General features: G+C 35.6%; 1 protein-coding gene across 4 annotated transcripts in view; it reads left to right on the forward strand.

The window, feature by feature from the left end:
* PRKD1 (protein kinase D1) overlaps nt 1-20,866 on the forward strand; it is a 457,302-nt gene that overhangs the window by 144,307 nt on the left and 292,129 nt on the right. The window lies entirely within an intron of this gene.

The raw sequence follows: 20,866 nt of genomic DNA on the forward strand, positions 1-20,866 counted from the left end.
AACCTAACTTCAATAATTATCAAAATATAGCCAGTTTTGTTTTATTAATAATTAATTTCTTGTTTCCCAGTCATTATCCCTTCATCCTCTTTTCCCCAGATTATTTTGAACCTAAATATTAATATTTATTTTTAATTAAGGTTCTGGAAAGTCTTCAGAATGAGTTTTGGAGAGAATCTTGGTGTTGTAACAGTACTCTTTCTAAGGAGGGGGACGCCTTGCATTTAAGTGCTCAGCTTTTATGGCTCCTTACATGTTAGTTTTATTGTCAGTCAGGATATGTGTTCCTTTGTTCTACTAGCAACAAAGAAAAATTATGCTCCAGGCATTATACTGATACTTGCTCCTTAGTAGTATCTTATGTGAGAGAGATGGGCTTCAAGGGGAATTGCTTGAAGGACACAGAGTCCATCCATTCGCCCAGATCTTTTATAGTACATTCCTGAATCAAGTTATGTTAAACAGCTGTGTGCCAAAAGGCATTGCATTAGTGAAATGTAGAATTGCTCGTCATGATGCCATTAAGCGATTTCTAGGTTGGTTAGTCCGTATGATCCTATGAATCTCAGGTCTAAGGTGAGGCCTAATACATTGTTCATTATGATGTACAGCCTTCTTTATAAGGAACCTACAGAAGAATTTCCTGTTTAACTTTAGTTCTGAGAATAGTTGTTCGTCTCTGAAGCTATTCCTAGGCTTCTAATCTCACTGATAAGTGTGAAGTGTGAAATTAACATTTTTCAAACTTGTGATGACTGTCCTAAAAGTTAGAGGCAAATTTGAGGCCCAGAGAGCAGGTGTATAGGACTTTATGGTATGGATTTTAAAATTTGTTCCTACCTCTCCTTTGTCCTCACACGTGTTCTTCTTTTTCCTTTTTCAGCTAAGACAAAATATAAACAAATGAATAAAAATCCTAATAACAGTTATCTCTGTTTTGGGGTAAGACAGATGTTTATTATTTTCTTTTTACTTTTCTTAATTTTTTTACGAAAATTGTGGTTGGACAGCCAGGGTCATGTGAGAATTGGAGGACTCTATGAGTGCAGATTTTATTTTGTCATTTTGAATTAGACTTATTTGAAATGACCAAATCTTTATAGAACAAGGCTGTTATGTTGAGTACTTTCAGAACAGTACCTCATTGCATCCTTGGAGCATCCATGGAGGAGAGAAATATTAAATCCCTCAAAAATACCTTCTAAAGGAAGTGACAACCTCAGCTAAGCGGCCATAAATTTGATGCTTTAGCTTTACTCTATTTGCCTCGCTTTTAGAAGGCTTTGGTACTGTTTTGATGATCTATATTATTGATAAAAATAATTTATTCCAGTAAACGTAATGTGTTTTGAATGAGTTTCTTGCCATGAACATGAATTCATCACAATTCCAACGCACCTTGCTCCACGTTGTGCGTTGTGCCCCGTGAGAGGAGTGACAACATGACAGAGTGGAAAGAGAAATCTGGCTTCCGAGTAGAAGACCCAGGTTATGGTCTTTCCAGATGTACACCCGGTACTTAACTATATGCCAACCACTGTTCTAAGCACTGGAGATGTAAACTTGAACAGCATTGGGATCCTTGATAGTCTCCTAACTTCTGAATCCTGAGTCCCCACATTTTTACGTCTCATCTAACAGGGATAACAGTTTCTCTTATTCCTACTACGGGGGTGGTTGTTGAAACAATCAAGAAAAATGGCTTGAGTGAGTGTTTTGAAAAGGACCCAGCAGTGTTATGATGGGAAGATAATTTTATTGATGAAATAGTTTGACATTTTCATGTTACTGTGGATCAGATGCCAGTGTAAGTTGATTAAATGATACATGTGGAGTTGAAAACTCATAGAATTAATGAACTTAATGCTTTACCTTTTAAAGTGCTTTATAGTAGGGTTATTATAAGAGTTTTCTTTTTCCCTTTCCAAAGCCAAAGGTTTTTAATTAACACTGGCTCTCACTTGGCCTGGTTTGAATACTGTTTTTGCTACATACTTTCTGAGTAACCTTGGGCAATTTACTTTTTATTTATTTATTTATTTATTTATTTATTTATTTATTTATTTGGCTGTGTTGGGTCTTTGTTTCTGTGCGAGGGCTTTCTCTAGTTGCAGCGAGCGGGGGCCACTCTTCATCGTGGTGCGCGGGCCTCTCACTGTCGCGGCCTCTCTTGTTGGGGAGCACAGACTCCAGATGTGCAGGCTCAGTAGTTGTGGCTCACGGGCCTAGTTGCTCCGCGGCATGTGGGATCTTCCCAGACCAGGGCTTGAACCCATGTCCCCTGCATTGGCAGGCAGATTCTCAACCACTGCGCCACCAGGGAAGCCCCGGGCAATTTACTTTTGATCTCAATTGCCTTTTCTGTAAAATGGGGATAATAAGTGTCTATGCATCATAGTGACTTTTTTTTAAACATCTTTATTGGAGTATAATTGCTTTACAATGGTGTGTTAGTTTCTGCTGGTGATTTTTTAATAATATTATCACGCAGGTTAATAATGTCTATAGGACAAACAGTGCTTTGCACATTCTAAGCAGTCTATGCTAGCTATGATGACATCTCATTCGTAGCATTTATTAAGGTCATAAATTCAGGCTTGTATGGGCAAAATCATACATGGTAAATTATTATTTTACATGAACAACCTCTTCATGTTTAAGGGTGTATTGTATAAAATAAATTGATTCTACATTTTCTTTTCAGTTTCCTCATTTTATTATTATTTTAATTTTTAATTGAGTTATAACTAACATACAATAGTATATTAGTGTCAGGTGTACAACATATTGATTTCATACCTTTATACATTATGAAATGATCACCACAATAAGATCAGTTACTATCCATCACCATACAAAGTTGTTACAACATCATTGACTCTATTCTCTATGTGTACTTTTCATTCCTGTGACTTATTTATTTTATAGCGGGAAGTTTGTACCTCTTAATCCCCTTCACCTGTTTCATCTGTCCCTCCCACCCTTTGGCAACCACCAGTTTATTCTCTGTATCTGTGACTCTGTTTCTGTTTTGTTTTACTTGTTCAGTTTTTTAGATTCCACATATAAGTGAAATGATATGATATTTGTTTATCTGTCTGACTTATTTCACTTAGCATAATACCTTCTGTGTCCATTTGTGTCATCACAAAGGGCAAAATTTCATTCTTTTTTATGGTTGACTAGTATTCCAGTGTGCGTGTGTGTATATTTATGTATATATGTGTATGTGTATATATACACACACACACACCCCTTCTTTATCCATTCATTTACCAATGAACATTTAGGTTACTTCCATAGTTGGCTATTATAAATAGTGCTGCAGTGAACATAAGAGTGCATACATCTTTTGGAATTGGTGTTTTCATTTTCTTTGTATAAATACCCAGAATTGGTATTGCTGGATTATATGGTAGTTCTATTTTTAATTTTTTGAGGAACCTCCATACTGTTTTCCATAGTGGCAGTGCCAGTTTACATTCCTACTAACAGTACACCAAGGTTCCCTTTGTTCCACATCCTTGCCAACACTTGTTGTTCTTATCTTTTTTCCTGATGATTAGTGATGTTGAGTACCTTTTCATGTGCTTGCTCGCCATCTGTATGTCTTTGGAAAAATGCCTATTCAGGTCCTCTGCTCGTTTTTTGTTGTTGTTGATTTACAATGTTGTGTTAGTTTCTGGTGTACAGGAAAGTGATTCAGTTTTATATATATGTAGTTTTTCAGATTCTTTTCCATTATAGGTTATAACAAGGTATTGAATATAGTTCCCTGTTTTATGCAGTAAGGCCTTGTTGTTTATCTATTTTGTATATAGTAGTGTATATCTGTTGATCACTAACTCCTCATTTATCCATCCCCCCTTTCCTCTTTGGTAACCGTAAGTTTGTTTTTCTATGTCTGTGAATCTTTTTCTGTTTTCCAAATAAGTTCATTTATGTCGTTTTTAAGATTCTGTATATAAGTGATATCATATGATATTTGTATTTGTCTGATTTACTTCAGTTAGTATGATAATCTCTAGGTCCATCCATGTTGCTTCAAATGGCATTATTTCATTCTTTCTTATGGCTGAGTAAGAATAGGAAAGTGTGTGTTTATACCACAACTTCTTTATCCATTCGTCTGTCAGGGTACACTTAGGTTGCTTCCGTGTCTTGGTTATTGTTAATAGTGCTGCTGTGAATATTGGGGTGCATGTATCTTTTTGAATTAGAGTTTTTATTTTTTCCAGTTATATGCCCAAGAGTGAGATTGCTGGATCATATGGTAGCTCTATTTTTAGTTTCTCAGGAACTTCCATACAGTTCCCCATAGTGGCTGCACCAATTTGCATTCCCACCAACATTGTAGGAGGGTTCCATTTTCTCCACACCCTCTCTAGCATTTATTATTTGTAGACTTTTTTAAAAAAATTAATTTACTTATTTATTTTCGGCTGCGTTGGGTCTTTGTTGCTGCGTGCGGGCTTTCTCTAGTTGCAGCGAGCAGGGGCTACTCTTTGTTGTGGTTTGCGGGCTTCTCATTGTGGTGGCTTCTCTTGCTGCGGAGCACGGGCTCTAGGCATGTAGGCTTCAGTAGTTGTGGCATGCAGGGTCAATAGTTGTGGTCCACGGGCTTAGTTGCTCCGTGGCATGTGGGATCTTCCTGGACCAGGGCTCGAACCCGTGTCCCCTGCTTTGGCAGGTGGATTCTTAACCACTGTGCCACCAGGGAAGTCCCTATTATTTGCAGACTTTTTAATGATGGCCATTCTGACAGGTATGAAGTGATACCTTGTAGTTTTCATTTGCATTTTTCTAATTATTAGAGATATTCAGCATCTTTACATGAACCTGTTGGCCATCTATATGTCTTCTTTGGAGAAATGTCTATTTAGGTCATCTGCCCATTTTTTGATAGGGTTGGTTGCTTTTTTGATATTGAGCTGTATGAGCTGTTCATTTATTTTGGACATTAAGTCCTTATAGGTCACATCATTTGCAAATATTTTCTTCCATTCTATAGGTTGTCTTTTCATTTTGTTTATGGTTTCCTTTGCTGTGCAAAAGCTGATAAGTTTGATTAGGTCCCATTTGTTTATTTTTATTTTATTTCTTTTGCCTTGGGAGACTGACCTAAGAAAACATTGCCATGATTTATGTCAGAGAATGTTTTGCCTATGTTCTCTTCTAGGAGTTTTATGGTGTCATGTCTTATAGTTAAGTCTTTAAGCTACTTTGAGTTAATTTTTGTGTATGGTGTGAGGAAGTGTTCTAACATCATTGATTTAGTCCCATTTGCTTATTTTTGCTTTTGTTGCCCATGCCTGAGGGGACATCCCCCCCCCCGCCCAAATATTTCTAAGTCCAGTGTCAAAGAGGTTACTGCCTATTTGTTTTCTAGGAAAAAAATGGTTTTATGGTTTTAGGTCTTTAATCCATTTTGAATTTATTTTTGTACATGGTGTAAGAAGTGATCTAGTCTTATTCTTTTGCATGTAGCTGTCCAGTTTTTCCAAAACCATTTATTGAAGAGCATGCCTTTTCCCCATTGTGTATTTTTGCCTCCTTTGTTGTAGATTAACTCACCATATGGGCATGGGTTTATTTCTGGGCTCTCTATTCTGTTTCATCTATCTAGGTGTCTGTTTTTGTGCCAGTACCATACAGTTTTTATTAGTATAGCTTTGTAGTAGAATTTCAGATCTGGGAACATGATACCTTCAGCTTTGCTCTTCTTTCTCAAGACTGCTTTGGCTATTTGGGGTCTTTTGTGGTTCTATACAAATTTTAGGATTATTTGTTCTAGTTCTCTGAGAATGCCATGGGTACGTTGATAAGGATTGCATTGAATCTGTAGTTTGCTTTGTGTAGTATGGACATTTTAATGATATTGATTCATCCAGCCCATGAGCATGGTATATCTTTCCGTTTATTTGTGTTGTCTTCTGTTTCTGTCCTCAGTGTCATACAGGATTCAGAGTACAAGTTTTTTACCTCCTTGCTACTCCTAGGTATTTTATTTTATTTTTTGGTGCAAATGTAAATGGGATTGTTTTCTTAATTTCTCTATCTGATAGTTTGTTATTAGTGTCTATATTAATTTTGTGTCCTGTAACTACTGAATTCATTTATTAGTTCTAATAGTATTTTGGTGGCGTCCTTGGGGTTTTCTGTATACACTATCATATCATCCTCAAATACTGATAGTTTTATTTTTTTCCTTTCCAATTTGGTTGCATTTTATTTCTTTTTCTTGCCTGATTGCTGTGGCTAGGATTTCCAATAATATTTTGAATGAAAATGGAAAGAGTGGACATCCTTTTCTTGTTCCTCTTCTTAGAGGAAACACTTTTAGGTTTTTCACCATTGAGTATAACATTAGCTATGGGTTTGTCATATATGATTTTATCATGTTGAGGTATTTCCTTTGTAGCCACTTTGTTGAGAGTTTTTGTCATAAATGGAAGTTGAATTTTGCTTTTTCTGCGTCTGTTGAGATGATCATATGATTTATATCCTTTGTTTTACTAATGGGGTGTATATCATTGATTGATTTACAAGTGTCAAACTATCCTTGTATTCCTGAAATGAATCTCACTTAATTACGGTGTACGGTCCTTTTAATGTATTGTTTTAGTTGGTTTGCTAATATTTTGTTGAGGGTTTTTGCATCTAGGTTCATGAGGTATATTGACCTATAATTTTCTTTTTTTGTGTATTGTCTTTGTCTGGTTTTGAGATCATGGTAACGCAGGCTTTGTAAATTGAGTTTGGCAGTGATCCTTACTCTTCAGTTTTTTTGGAATAATTTGAGAATGATAGGTATTAACTCGTCTTAAAATGTTTGATAGAATTCACCTGTGAAGCCATCTGGACCTGGAATTTTGTTTGGGGGGAGTTTTTTGATTATTGGTTCAGTTTCGTCTCTAGTAATTGGTCTATTCAGAATTTCTATTTCTTCATGATTTAATCTTGGAAGATCATATGTTTTTAGGAATCTATCCATTTCTTCTAGGTTGTGTAATTTGTTGGCATATAACTGTTCATAGTATTCTCTTATCTTTTGTATTTCTGTGGTGTTGGTTGTAATTTCTCCTCTTTCATTTTTAATTTTATTTATTTGGGTTCTCTTTTTTCTTGATGAGTCTGGCTAAAGATTTGTTGATTTCATTTATCTTTTCAAAGAACCAACTTAGTTTCATTGAGCTCTCCTGTGGCTTTTTAAGACTCTATTTCATTTAATTCCTCTCTAATGTTTATTTTCTTGCTTCTACTAACTTTGGATTTTGCTTGTTCTTTTTCTAGTTCCTTTAAATGTACATTTAGATTGTTTATTTGAGATTTTTTCTTGTTTCTTGAGGTAGGCCTATCTCACTATTAATTTTCCTCTTAGAACTGCTTTTGCTGCACCCTTTAGAGTTTGGGCAGTTGTGTTTCCATTTTCATTTGTCTCAAGTGTTTTTTTTTTTTAACTTTCTTTTTGTTTCCTTTGTTGACCCATTGGTTGTTGAGTAACATGTTGTTTACTCTCCATGTGATTATGTTTTTTCTATTTTTCTTCTTGTGGTTGATTTCTGGTTTCATACCATTGTGGTCTAAAAGATGCCTTATATGATTTTGGTCTTCTTAAATTTATTGAGATTTGTTTTGTTGCCTAAAATGTGATCTGTCCCTGGAGAATGTTCCAGGTGCACTTGAAATGTTTTTCTTTTGTTTTTGTTTTTGCTTCTTTTGGATGTATGGTTCTCTGTATATCTATTAAGTCCATCTGGTCTAATGTGTTGTTTAAGGTCAGTGTTTCCTTATTGATTTTCTGTCTCAATGATGGATCCATTGATGTAGGTGTGATATAAAGTCCCCTATTATTATTGTATTACTGTCTATTTCTCCCTTTATTTCTTTAATATTTGTTTTGTATATTTAGGTGCTCCTATGTTGGGTGAATAAATATTTACAAATATTATATCCTCTTGTTGAATTGACCCCTTTATCATTATGTATTACCTTTCTTTATCTTTTGTTATAGTCTTTGTTTTAAGGGATGATATAATTATTGCTACCCTGGCTTTCTTTTGATTTCCAGTTGCATAGAATATCTTTTTCTGTCCTTTCACTTTCATTCTGTGTGTGTGTCTTTAGATCTGAGGTGAGTCTCTTGTAGGCAGTATATAGATGGGTCTTTTTTTTTTAATTAATTCAGCTACGCTATGTCTTTCAATTGAAACACTTGGTCCATTTATAATTGAGGTAATTATCGATAGGTTTTTACTTATAGCCATTTTGTTCATTGTTTTCTGGATATTTTTGTATTTCTTCTTTGTTCCTGTCTTCTTCCCCTGGTTTCTTCTCTTGTGGTTTGATATATTTCTTTAGTGTTATGTTTTGATTCCTTTCTCTTTCTTTGTGCTTATATTCATTGTAAGGTTTTAGTTTGTGGTTACCATGAGGTTCATATGTATATCAGCCTGTATATATTGCTGCCTGTTTTAACCTGATAGTTGTTTAAGTTTGAAGGTATTCTAAAAGCAGCACCTTTTTACTCCCTCCTTCCTTCACATTTTCTGTTTTAGAAGTCGTATTTTACACCTTTTTATTTTGTGTATCCCTTAACTACTTATTGTAGTTATAGTTAATTATAGTATTTTTTCTTTTAGCCTTCATACTAGCTTTTTAAGTGGGTGATGCACTGACTTTACTATATATAAGTGAGATTTTTCCTATATTATCCTGTGTTTTCTTGTTCGTAGTTGTGGCCTTTTCTTTTCCACTTATAGAAGACCTTTTACCATTTCTCATAAAGCTGTTTTAGTTGTGTTAACTCCTTTAGTTTTTGCATCTGAGAAACTTTGTTTCTCCTTCAATTCTGAATGATAACCTTACCAGATGGAGCATTGTAGGTTGCAAGTTTTTTCCTTTCAGTACTTCAACTATATCTTGCTACTGCCTTCGGGCCTATGAATTTTTACTGAAAAATCAGCTGATAGTCTTATGAGATTTCCCTTATATTGATTAGTTGTTTTTCTCTTGCTGCTTTTAAAATTCTGTTTTTACCTTTAACTTTTGACATTTTAATTAGACTATGTCTTGGTGTGGATCTCTTTAGATTCATCTTGCTTGGGACTTTTGGTGCTTCCTGGACGTAGATGTCTGTTTTCTTCCTCAGATTAGCGAAGTTTTCAGCCATTATTTTTTCAAACATGGTTTCTGCCCCTTTCTCTCTCTCTTCTTCTGGGACCTCCATGATGGGAACATTAATATGTTTGATGTTGTTCCTTAAAATCTCCTTATTTAAAAAAAATCTTTTTTCTTTTTGCTGTTCTGATTGGGTTATTTGCACCATTCTGTCTTCCACATTGCTTATCCGTTCTTCTGTATCATCTACTCTACTGTTGATTTCCTCTAGTGCATTTTGTATTCTTCAGTTCTAATTTCTAATTTCAGTTCTATTTTTTAAGTTTTTAAAAAAATTTTCATTGAGTTTCTCCATTCTTTTTCCAAAGAATAAGCATTCTTATGACCATTTCTTTGAACTCTTTATCAGATAAATTACTTATCTCCATTTCATTAGGGTGTTTTCTGGGCATTTTATTTTGTTCTTTTGTATGGGACATATTACTCAGTCTCCTCATTTTGTTCGACTTTAGATTTTTATTTCTATGAATTAGGCAAAACTGCTACTTCTCCTGGTCTTGAAGAATTGGCTTTATGTGGGAGTGTCCCCTGTGTAGACTGCTTGTGCTGGTGGCTTTGACAGGCCGGCTGGAGCTGGAATGAGCCCTGGCTGGGTGTAGTCTTTGGGTAGTGTGGTTCCTCAGGGTGGCTGGAGATGGGGCAGGCTGGGCTGGGGGCAGTCCCTGGGGAGCACTGTGCCTGTGTCCACCCTGACAGGAAGACTGTGGCTGGAGGGGGCATGGGCTACTGGTAGTCCTGAGGGTCCTCGAACAGTGGTTCTTGCTGGTGCCTCCAGCCTGGGAGAGGACTCCAGTAGTTTCCTGCCTGTTTGACAGAAGCTCTAGTGTTAGTAAATGGATTTCCTTCCTGTATAGCCCAGCCTTTTAAACTGCTATTTTATCACTGTGTCCCAGGGCAAGTGAGTCTGCATTCTGGCCCCTCAGCAATATCCCTCCCTATTGTAGGTCATAGCATGAGGAGTTGGGTTCTTCTGAATACTGTGCCTCTGTCCTCCTACCCATTACTTTGTGGTCCTTTTATTTGCAGAAACTGCACATAAAAATCAATCAGCCCTCAGGTCTTCTTCAGGCAGAATTGCTCTATATGTAGGTGAGATTTGTTGGGTCTGTGGAAGGACGTGAGTTCAGGGTCTTCCTATGCTGCCATCTTGGGACCCTCTCCCCTGATTCTGTAATTTTTTGACAAGGTTTGAAAACTAGAAAATTGATTTATATCATAGAAACTCTCATCAAGAGATGTTTGAATTTTATTTACAAATGTGTCTAAATTCAGTGTTATGAAAATACTGTATTTATTTGATGTAAACTGCATTCTGCTGGTGTGTGCTTGTGTTGATTCTTAGTGAACTGTGGATTGAATTCAAAATAGCAAGTGCTAACCTTGGTATAAATATTTTCATATTTGCATCATAAGTATGAGAATTTGCACTTTGAGCATTTCATAAATATTAATCAATTAAACTTCAGAATACTCCAATGATCAAGATATTGTAAATCAACCTTCTGGATGAGTATTAAAAATTTCCAGCCCACAGAGGTATTCTCTGCCTTATGTCCTCTAAAATATCATCCAGATAAGAGCCTTAATATTGATTCGTTCTTCCAAATATATCTTTCTTTTTATTTTAAAAGGAATATTTTAAAATATACTAAGTGTAGCAAAGGAAGCCTCAGGCAGTTTGTATCTGTGGGCACACCTGATCATTTGGAGTGAATTGGAGCCTATTTAGTCCAGTTTTCAGCCAGCTCAATTCAAAACAAAACCAACATGAGTAGTGATAACAGTGTCTTCTATTTTGCTCAGAATTATTAATCTAGTTATGTTGGAAGATATAATGTTGATGTGCTTTGTCTTAAGAAGTCTAATAACCCAGTGAAGTGATGAAATGTGAAGTGCATTACATCTTATCCATGAAAAGCACCAGTATTTGAATAATGTGGGATTCATTTATTCAATAAACATTTTATAATGTGTCTTTATTGCGCTAGGCAAACGTAGGCCTGTTGATGTATAAAGAGAAAAAGACCATGCCTCACCCTGAGGAGATCACAGACCACTCCACTGCTTCCTTAGGCACATTAACTAAAATGTAGTGAAATTTTTTTAATCTTTTAAGAAATGAAGTAGTCTCTTTCTTTTTTTTAAAACGTAGATGATTATTATATCTAATGACCCGCATAAACATTATAGAGTGAGTCCCTGACTTTCTTAATGTGCAAAAATACACATAAATGTAGAACTGCAAAATCCAGGATTGAAAAGTTGGATATATTACTTTTGCAAACACGATGAATATAAGAAACAATTAGTAGTTTTAGGGTAAATTTATTTCAATTTCAACTTGTTTTAAATTTAAAGGGGTGCATAATGTATGAGGTATGTCCTATATTCCTTTACATTTCAAGAAACATAGGTAGCTTTATATTACTATACAAGATTGTTTTTGAGAAATCACTTCAATATATAAGAAAATGCTAACTACTATTTCTTGAACATTAGTACTCAGAATTTATCTTTTATCAAAAATCATTGAAAAGAATGATTTCTACTGGAGAACTTACCAAATTATTTTTTTAAAAAATCTTAATTTTCCCCAGATTTTAAAGTATTATATGTCTGTCTTTAGTGATATAGCATACATGACCAATATCTGTTCCATTACTTTGGCATTTAAGCTTATCTCCTCAAGAAAGGAAAGCATTATTTTTTAAGATTTTTTTCATGTGGACCATTTTTAAAGTCTTTATTGAATTTGTTACAGTATTGCTTCTGTTTTATGTTTTGGTTTTTTTGGCCGCAAGGCATGTGGGATCTTAGCTCCCCCACCAGGGATCGAACCTGCACCCCCTGCATTGGAAGATGAAGTCTTTACACTGGACTGCGAGGGAAGTCCCAGGAAAGCATTATTAGTTTTCTACTTTTGCATGAAATGCCCTCCAAATTAAACTTCATATGCAGATAATATTTTGAGTATTGCAGAAGTCTTTTTTTTCACTAACTATACATCACACTCTCTTCAGCAATAACTGAACTTTTCTTTGATGGTTTAATAGACTTGTTGGTGGGTCCTGTTTTGCTTGATTGCCTACTACAGCTATTGTGCACTGAACAGTTAGTTAAGCTGTCAAAATACTAGGAGATCATAGTTTCTGCCAAGTTAGAAAGTCAGTCTTTCAGAAATGCAACTCTAATTCTTAATCATATCTTTAGAAAAAATTAGAGTAACTAGGCACCTACCAGATATAGATCACTTTACTTATTTTCTTTCCATCTCCATAAAAATGCTGTGAGATTGGAATTGTTCTTATTTTACGGATTAGGAAATTGTGACAGAAAGAATAACTAGTAAATGGCAAAGGTCTTTTTGCTCCAAAACACTTGTTTTCCCACTGGATCATGGTTCCACATCAGAGATCATTGCCCTGCAGTGCACAAGGTTGCTTTAATATGGCATTTGTCATCTGGTCATAGAAAATACTCCCCTTTTCAACATGCATTGGATCTGTTATAGCTGTTTGTGGGGTTCCATCAGTGTAGAGAGTTACTGAGGGTTTTGGACCACACCTTCCTCCCCAACACATGCTTCTTCCTTGTTTTCTCTATTAAAGTGTTTCTTTTTAATTCCTGTCTAAAAATACCAGTTTGAAACACAAAAACATTATATAATGCTTCCCTATGTGTTGAATTTTAACCTTAAGGTTAAATGGGAGTTGGCTAAGTCTCACACAATTTACTACCAAATATTCTCTAACTTAAGATGCACAATTTTAAGGTTTCTGAAATTGGAGAATTGGAGAATTTCTTATCTTTGTTTTGTAATATTATGAAGAGTTTTCTCTTTTGTTAGCTGTGGGACATTGGACAGTTATTAAGCCTCTCTGAATCTTTTTCTTTTAAAATTTCTGGAAGTATCTCCGGATCTTCCTGTTCTACCTGCTTATTGGGTAGCTCTTTTGAGACAAAGTAAGCCAAACCTTTTGTAAGCTGTTCAGCACTATAAACATTTAACATATGGGCTAGTGATTATCAGATTTGAGTGTTCATGAGAATCATCTCCTGAGCGTGTTAAAAATGCAGTCCTGGGACCCACTCCCAGTGATTCTACTTCTGTGGATTTGGAGAATAGAAACAGGTCATTAGACAAAAAAGATCTTGCCAATAGCTTATGAAATTTTGTAATAAAAATGCACACAAAACATCTTTCAGAGACTGGTTTTCACCTTTTAAATTGGTAAAGACGAAAACAATTAATAATAATTGATGTCAGGAAATAACTGTTCTTGTATGTCATTGATGTGAGTATAAACTTGGAATCACCTTTCTGTAGAATAGTTGTGGAATATGTATTAAAATACGTAGAAATATTCTTGCCGTTTGATGTAGCAATTCCACTTCTTGGATTTTTTTAAGCTGAAAATCTCACATGTACACAGTCGTATGTGCAGGAATATCCAAGCATATGTGCAGGAATATCCATTGCATAGTTGTTTATGAAAGGAAACATATACTAGACAACTGAAATATGTCACAATAGGAATTAGGTAAATGAATTATGTTATATCCACATTATCAAGAATTATGCAGACATTAAAATGTGGATGTAGAACTATATTTTTATTTACATAAAGGTGTCTGTGATATGTGGTTAAGTGAAAAAAGTTTATAAAACACGTATAAAATGAGCCAATTAATATTTGTATATATACATATAAGTCTAGAAAGATAATCTGATCATCTGAAGTGGTAAATGGTTTTCTCTGGCTGATGAGATTGTGTTTTCATTTTTATTGTATTTCATTTTTAATAAAATATGAAAATTTACAAATTTTTATAACCAGATAAATAAAGGAAAGCAATTTCTCTGCTTTTAAAAGGAAAAACATTCAGGGGACTTATATTACTGATTAATATCATTATTTTCTCTCATATTGTGTATCTGTAGCCCCTTCCACTGCCCATTCTTCTGCTAAACATGATAGTATTGGGTTTTTTTCTTCTTAGGCTCTGACAAGAAGACTCATTTATGTGTTAGTTGTGGTTATAGAAGCCAATGAGTTTCCTGCCCCCTCCTCGATTTTTAAATTTAATTCTCATGATAAATTGAAACATCAGCATTTTTGGACCATTTGATGTAACTAAGGCCTAACTACCATGATATAATGTACTTTTACTTGGTTGCCACATGTCTTATTTGTTTCGTATTATGTTTTCCCAGCTTTATAACCATATCTAAAGGTTTTGCTGATGGAGGGAGAAATAAGTTCTCTCTTTTTATTTTCCTGATCGATTATTGATTATCAGGGAGAGAAAAACCATTGAGTCCACTTCCACTCCTGTTACCTAAGCAAATATTACTTTTAGAAGGGAAAAACAAACCTCTGTTTAGGCTAACAGTTTTGATGGGGAATGTTTGTGAGTGTGCGTGCAGGTGCACGTGTAGAAGCATTAAAAACCTGATGACTCTTATAAACATGGTATTGAGCCAGAGGGTATCCACTTCTCAAAGTTTTTCTTCAGGGCTTTGAATTTAAATATGTACTGTTATTTGAATGTACACATTTTAATATCATATGTCTAGAAATTAAACGGGACATCTTAGTTTTAGAGTGATTTAACTAAAGCCCTGGGGAAGAAATAAAATTTCAAGCGCAATAAAGATTGCCTTTGTTCTTCCTTTGACAGTACACGATCTGGGGTGATTCATTGTTGCCCTTGCTTATTTCAGAAACTGAGAAGGCATTCTCAACACCACCCTCTCTCTGTCCCCTCTCTACTTTATAATCACCATGTCTTGTCCATTGTGTTTTCATATGTTAATCTCTCATCTGTTTACTTCTGTGCATCTCCACTGTTATCCCCACAGTCCTAGACATCATCAATTTTCCTTGTACTGCAAGTATCCTCATCTGTCCTTAGCAAACAGAGACGTTTGTACAAACACAAGTCTCATCAAATCACAGCCCTGTGTAAAACCGTTCAGTGACATCTTCTATAGCTTATTCTCTACAGGCTCCTGTCCCTTCTCTGCCCTGCTCTGTACCTCAGAAGGCACAGACTACATCACTGGAACTCCTTTGGCTTCTGACTTCCCATTGAAGATGGTATACTTCTCCTTGCACCTAGGATGAAGTCCACAATCCATGACACTGACAGTAATCCGCAAGGCCCTGTACCATCTGACAATCCACCCAGGACACTCATCTTGCCTCTTTTCCTGTCTCTGGCTCTGATGGTTCCCTTTCAGTTCCTTAAAGACCCCAGCCCCTCCTACCTCCTTGGGTTCATACATCTCATCCCTTCTGACTGAACCTCCCTCCCCCTTCACTTGTCTCGCCCTTGCTCATCCAGAATGTCTCAGCTTTAATCTCTCTTCCTCAGAGAAACCTTCCCTGGTTATACACTTCCATTTCTCACTAAATTTTTCCTTGGAAGCAGGTGGCATGACTATATATAAATATTCATGTCGTTATTTGCATAATGTTTCTTTTCTCTGCTGGATTCCAGGCTTCATGAGGTCAAAGATATGAGAAAGTTTTTGTTTATCTTTTGAATCTCGGCCTCAGATACAGTACTTGGTAAATAGAGAGCAGTCACTAACTGCCTGGTGAATGCATTCAGAAAGTGAAGATAGCTTCACAGGTAGTTTTCAGTAATTATCAAATAAATTTTAATGTGTTAGTGTAGGGTGAGACGTAAGAGCAGAACTAGAATTCAGAATTACAAGGCGACCTCGAACTAGAACCTTGGTGTGGCATTCTTTCCTGCACTGAAATTGATACCCATGAACCCAGTGGTAACATGTAAGACACTAAGAATTGTATGATAAAGAAAATAATGTCAACAGGCATTTCTCATCTTTCAGTTTTGAAATGGAAAGAGTATATAATTTTTTTCATTACATGTGCTTATTATAAATTTTGTGACTGGAATTATTGACATTTTTTCTAACGTTAATTAAGAGCAGTTATATGTAACAAAGGGAAATGAGGGAGGGAAAACTTTGGCACCATATATGTGGGTGAAGACAAAAAAAATGACATTAATAAGATTTGAAAAACAAACCTATAAAGCTATGTTATAGATAATTCTTGTTATTAAAAAATTCCAGTTATTTTTAAAAACATTAACTTTGGTCATTAACACCCTCAATAAAATATAACCTTTACACATAAAATTTGTTTTTGCCAGTAATGAACTACTCTGTTACATGCGTCAAATATTTTGAAATCTTATATTTTACATTTTTGTCATTATGAAACTTATTTTCTACTAGAAAATGAAAATCTACTAATCTCAGCATTATAACTTAATTTTATGTCATTGATTAATTTTTAGAAGTTTGAATTGTACCCTGAGATAGTGCATCAATAGCCATTTCAGAAGTAAACAGATATGTTATTGAAGTACATATGGTATTCTAAGCATTTCAAGTTCATAGAGCTGAATGGAACTTATTTTTAACTTTATGAAGAAATAGTCTTTGATGGACATTTTTAATGGTGCTTCTATTCCAAAATAAGTTTTGTGGCTGTAACATTCTAGAAATAGATGTGTTTGATGGAAATGTTGACAGATACTTATTTGTAAGCAATGAATAAAGCCACCTAGAATTTTAGTGACCTCTCTTTCAATGAATGGCTATTCATATTTATTATTATCAATTCTAATAATAATCAGTTTTAAAGTGCCAACTGAGCACTGTATAACATTTGATGTGCTCTCAGTCTAATAGGTCCACTTCTAAAGTACCATGGTTCAGCACACTAAAGCCAGTGCACAGCAGGAGATGATTCAGCTTTGAGCCTCTACCTTTTCCACAAGTTAATACATGATAGGAGGTCAGGATGTATATGTAATAGACCTTGTAGCGTTAAGTCATTCTTGGCACTGCAAAGAAAGGTAATTTGTGTAAGACTTTTATTGTGACGTGGAAACTGCGAAACAAACTCCTGAAAGAGATGATGTCTAACACTCTTTTGTCCTTTATTTATTATTATTGTTTTCTTGGTATGGGTGGCCAGACATGATTCCAAATTTAGTAGAAAAAGGGACAGAAATTTGTTCTTGATACACAGATAAACTTCCTCAATAATTTGGCTAAGGTATTTGGGAAATTTGAATCCTTAAATGAAAAGAGAAAGCCCAGTTAATTATTTCTCTAGTGTCTACCATATACTTATCAAGGTGTTACACTCAGTACACTGGTGTGTTTTAAATGAAAGAAAGAATGGTTGTATGTATAGACATGGATGATGAGATGAAAGAAAGGTGCTGAAGAGCTGTGTGTAAAAAAAACATCTGGAGAATGTGTGATCTGTAAGAAGTGTGTGGTGTAACATCCCCCATATACTAAAAGGACATGTGGTTTTGTGAAATTAAATAATTCTTTTTATTTATTTATTTATTTATTTATTTATTTATTTATTTATTTATGGCTGTGTTGGGTCTTCGTTTCTGTGCGAGGGCTTTCTCCAATTGCGGCAAGTGGGGCCACTCTTCATCGCGGTGCGTGGGCCTCTCACTGTTGCGGCCTCTCTTGTTGTGGAGCACAGGCTCCAGACGCGCAGGCTCAGTAGTTGTGGCTCACGGGCCTAGTTGCTCCGCAGCATGTGGGATCTTCCCAGACCAGGGCTCGAACCCGTGTCCCCTGCGTTGGCAGGCAGATTCTCAACCACTGCGCCACCAGGGAAGCCCCCGGCAGGCGAATTCTTAACCACTGCGCCACCAGGGAAACCCAATAATTCTTAATTTATGCCAAAGTGAAGTCATTATTGTTAATATGAACACAATGATTTAAGTGACTTATTTGTCAGCATCAATGGGCCTTGAAACTTTTGATGAAAATATTTTAGAAATTTTAAGAGGTAAATAGGGAAATCCTTTAGAAGTTTTTATAAAAAATGAATTTAGATTAGATTATTTTGGTATTTTATATATATGTGTGTGTTTATAAATAGCTAGCTACATAGTAAACTCTGTTTCTGAATTTAATTCCCCAGATATCTCTCAAGTACCTTCTATTTTTCAGACAATATATTTTTTTCTGTAAAGGCTAAATAGGGGTAAGGTACACACATTCTTTAGAAATTTACCCCATATGTGGCAAACAGAACAATCTAGAAGGAGACTTAAAAAAAAAAAAAAAACACTAAAAGTGTACCATCTAGTAGTAAAGGCAGTTTGGAAGAAACCATGCCTTGGGAGAGACAAAGAAGGACAAGATCCCATTCACTTGGAGGGATCAGGAAGGCTTACCTCATGGAAGAGGTAAGCATTGGAGTAGACCTTGAAGAAAGAGGCTTCTTTGTATATATGAAGATGGAGGGGGAAGAGGCATCATGACTTTAGATAATGGACTGTAATAATATAATAGCACATGGGAGGGAGGGAGAGGGCAAACTGGTATCTAACCAGATAGTTCACTTGTGGGTTTTGGTTTTTGCTGCTGAATTGGTCTGAGGCTGTTGCCATCCGTGGTGGCTCTGCTTTATATGTGAAAAGGTCGCTCCATTTTTGAGCAGCCAGTACCTTTGCCACACCAATGATATCGCCTTTAAAGGAGTTTTTCTGTCCACTCATTTTGCCTTTCTCCTTATTACATAGCTGTCTATTGGGCATCCTGCCAGCATCCCTTGACCATATGTGATGGGAGGTGTTGTGCATTGGTGTTTCTTCCTTGATAAGTCCCCAGTGTCTAGAACAGTGCCTGGGATATAGCAGGCACTTGTTAAATATTTGGTTAATGTTCTTGGTATTCTTTTTTTTTTTTTTTAATATTTATTTATTTATCTGATTTGCGGGGTCTTAGTTGCGGCTCATGGGCTCCTTAGTTGTGGCATGTGAACTCTTGGTTGCGGCATGCATGTGGGATCTAGTTCCCTGACCAGGGATCAAACCTGGGCCCCCTGCATTAGGAGCGCAGAGTCTTATCCACTGTGCCACGAGGGAAGTCCCTGTTCTTGGTATTTTCTTATATTTAGTATCAGGTATACTGAAATGCAGATTAAGCTCATCACAAGAAACTGTGACTAGTAACTGTGGTGATAGATACAATTTTCAGTCATATGAAGCATCTAACACGAAGCATCACAACAGTGGATCAGTTTCATAAAAAATTACACATCTTTGTTTGTCAGAGTATGTGATGTCAAACAGCTGTCAGGTTTCTTTGATAATTGGTTTCAGTGTTCGCACTCTTATCCATCCATATGCTATCTAGGCAGTATCTTCTCTTGGAGGAATTATTGTATTGGAAGATTCCCTTTCCTTGGAAGATACTTAGAATATATTATCTTTAACCACTTTATTAAAAGAAAAAAAAAAGACAAGTCAAGGGGCTTGTTTCAGTCCTGTGATAGTCCTTAAAGTATACCTGAATTTTCTAAGGTTATTGACAAACTCACCTTCATTCTTTAGATTGTCAGGAGTTTACTCATCTATCTTCTATCTATATCTACACACACACACACACACACACACACACACACACACACACACACACATGCATGTATTTATTTTGGGGTAACATTTATTATGTCAGGTACTAGGCCTCATTTGTTATTCCTCCCAGCATATTTGCTTTATAAATGAAGAATTTAAAATTAAGAGGCTTAGCTCTCTTGCTCAAAAGTAAACTATTAGTAAGTTATGGGAAGGGATTGACTCTGAGAGATTATTTGATGGGGTTCTCGCTTTCAGAAGATGCCTTTAAGAGATTTATTCTTCTACTTACACAGATTGGGAGAATTAATAAAAGTTCTCAACAGTGAGTAAAAAGAAAACACTGAAATATCTGAGCATATCAGAAACTAGCAGCTCCTTGCTTTTATCTTAGGAGAAACAGAATGGTGTCTGGAGAGAACTACATTTGATAAAATGTGGGCAAAAATATTAACTTACTATGGTAATATAAATAATATAATTGTCTAGGGATTTAAGAAGCTCAAACGTGTAATAAAAATGACACAAATTATTTGAGAACCTTGTTAGAGAATTACCAAGAAAGGATTTTTACTTTAAGTGATTCCCTGTATTTTTCAGGGCTAAGATTTTTCCAAAAGTTTCCCTTTTGAAGAGTCAAGGAGAAAGGACAGGATTGAAGTATATTTATGAGCACCTTAGTGGTTGACTTCTTCAGATTAGAATTCCTTAAATACCTGAACTATTGCCAGCTGTTATTGGCAGTATTCTCAGTTTGCAGTCTAAGGTATACTTTGTGCTTCTGATAATTTGGGGGAGTGGGTATGACTGTGTTGTTGTATTTCATCTGCAAAGTGAGCAGTTTTAATAGTACAATGATCTTGGTCATTTTATGTTAGAGTAGCATAAACTTTTTACTTTTTCTATGTATCTCTTTTTTTTTTTTTTTAAGTAGCTTCATCACATTGTTGTCTTACCACAATGTAATTTCACATTTATCTGTATGATTCGCTAAGTGATGTCTGTCTTCTCTGTTGGACTCTACACACAAGAATACTTTTCTGCTTTCTTCTATATCTGCAGAGCCTAGACGAGTGTCTGGCATACAATATATGCTCTGTAAATTCTTGTTGGATACATGAAAGGACATTTGTAGGGTTTTTAGAGTAGGCTAGATAATCCATTTTTCAGCATCACTGACTGCATTATTTTCTAAATGCTCAGGAAGTATTTGTAAAGGATGGAATTGTCATTTAGCAGTCTGTAG

Source organism: Balaenoptera borealis (assembly GCF_965194805.1).
Source record: "Balaenoptera borealis genome assembly, chromosome: 3".
Lineage (NCBI taxonomy): Eukaryota > Metazoa > Chordata > Mammalia > Artiodactyla > Balaenopteridae > Balaenoptera > Balaenoptera borealis.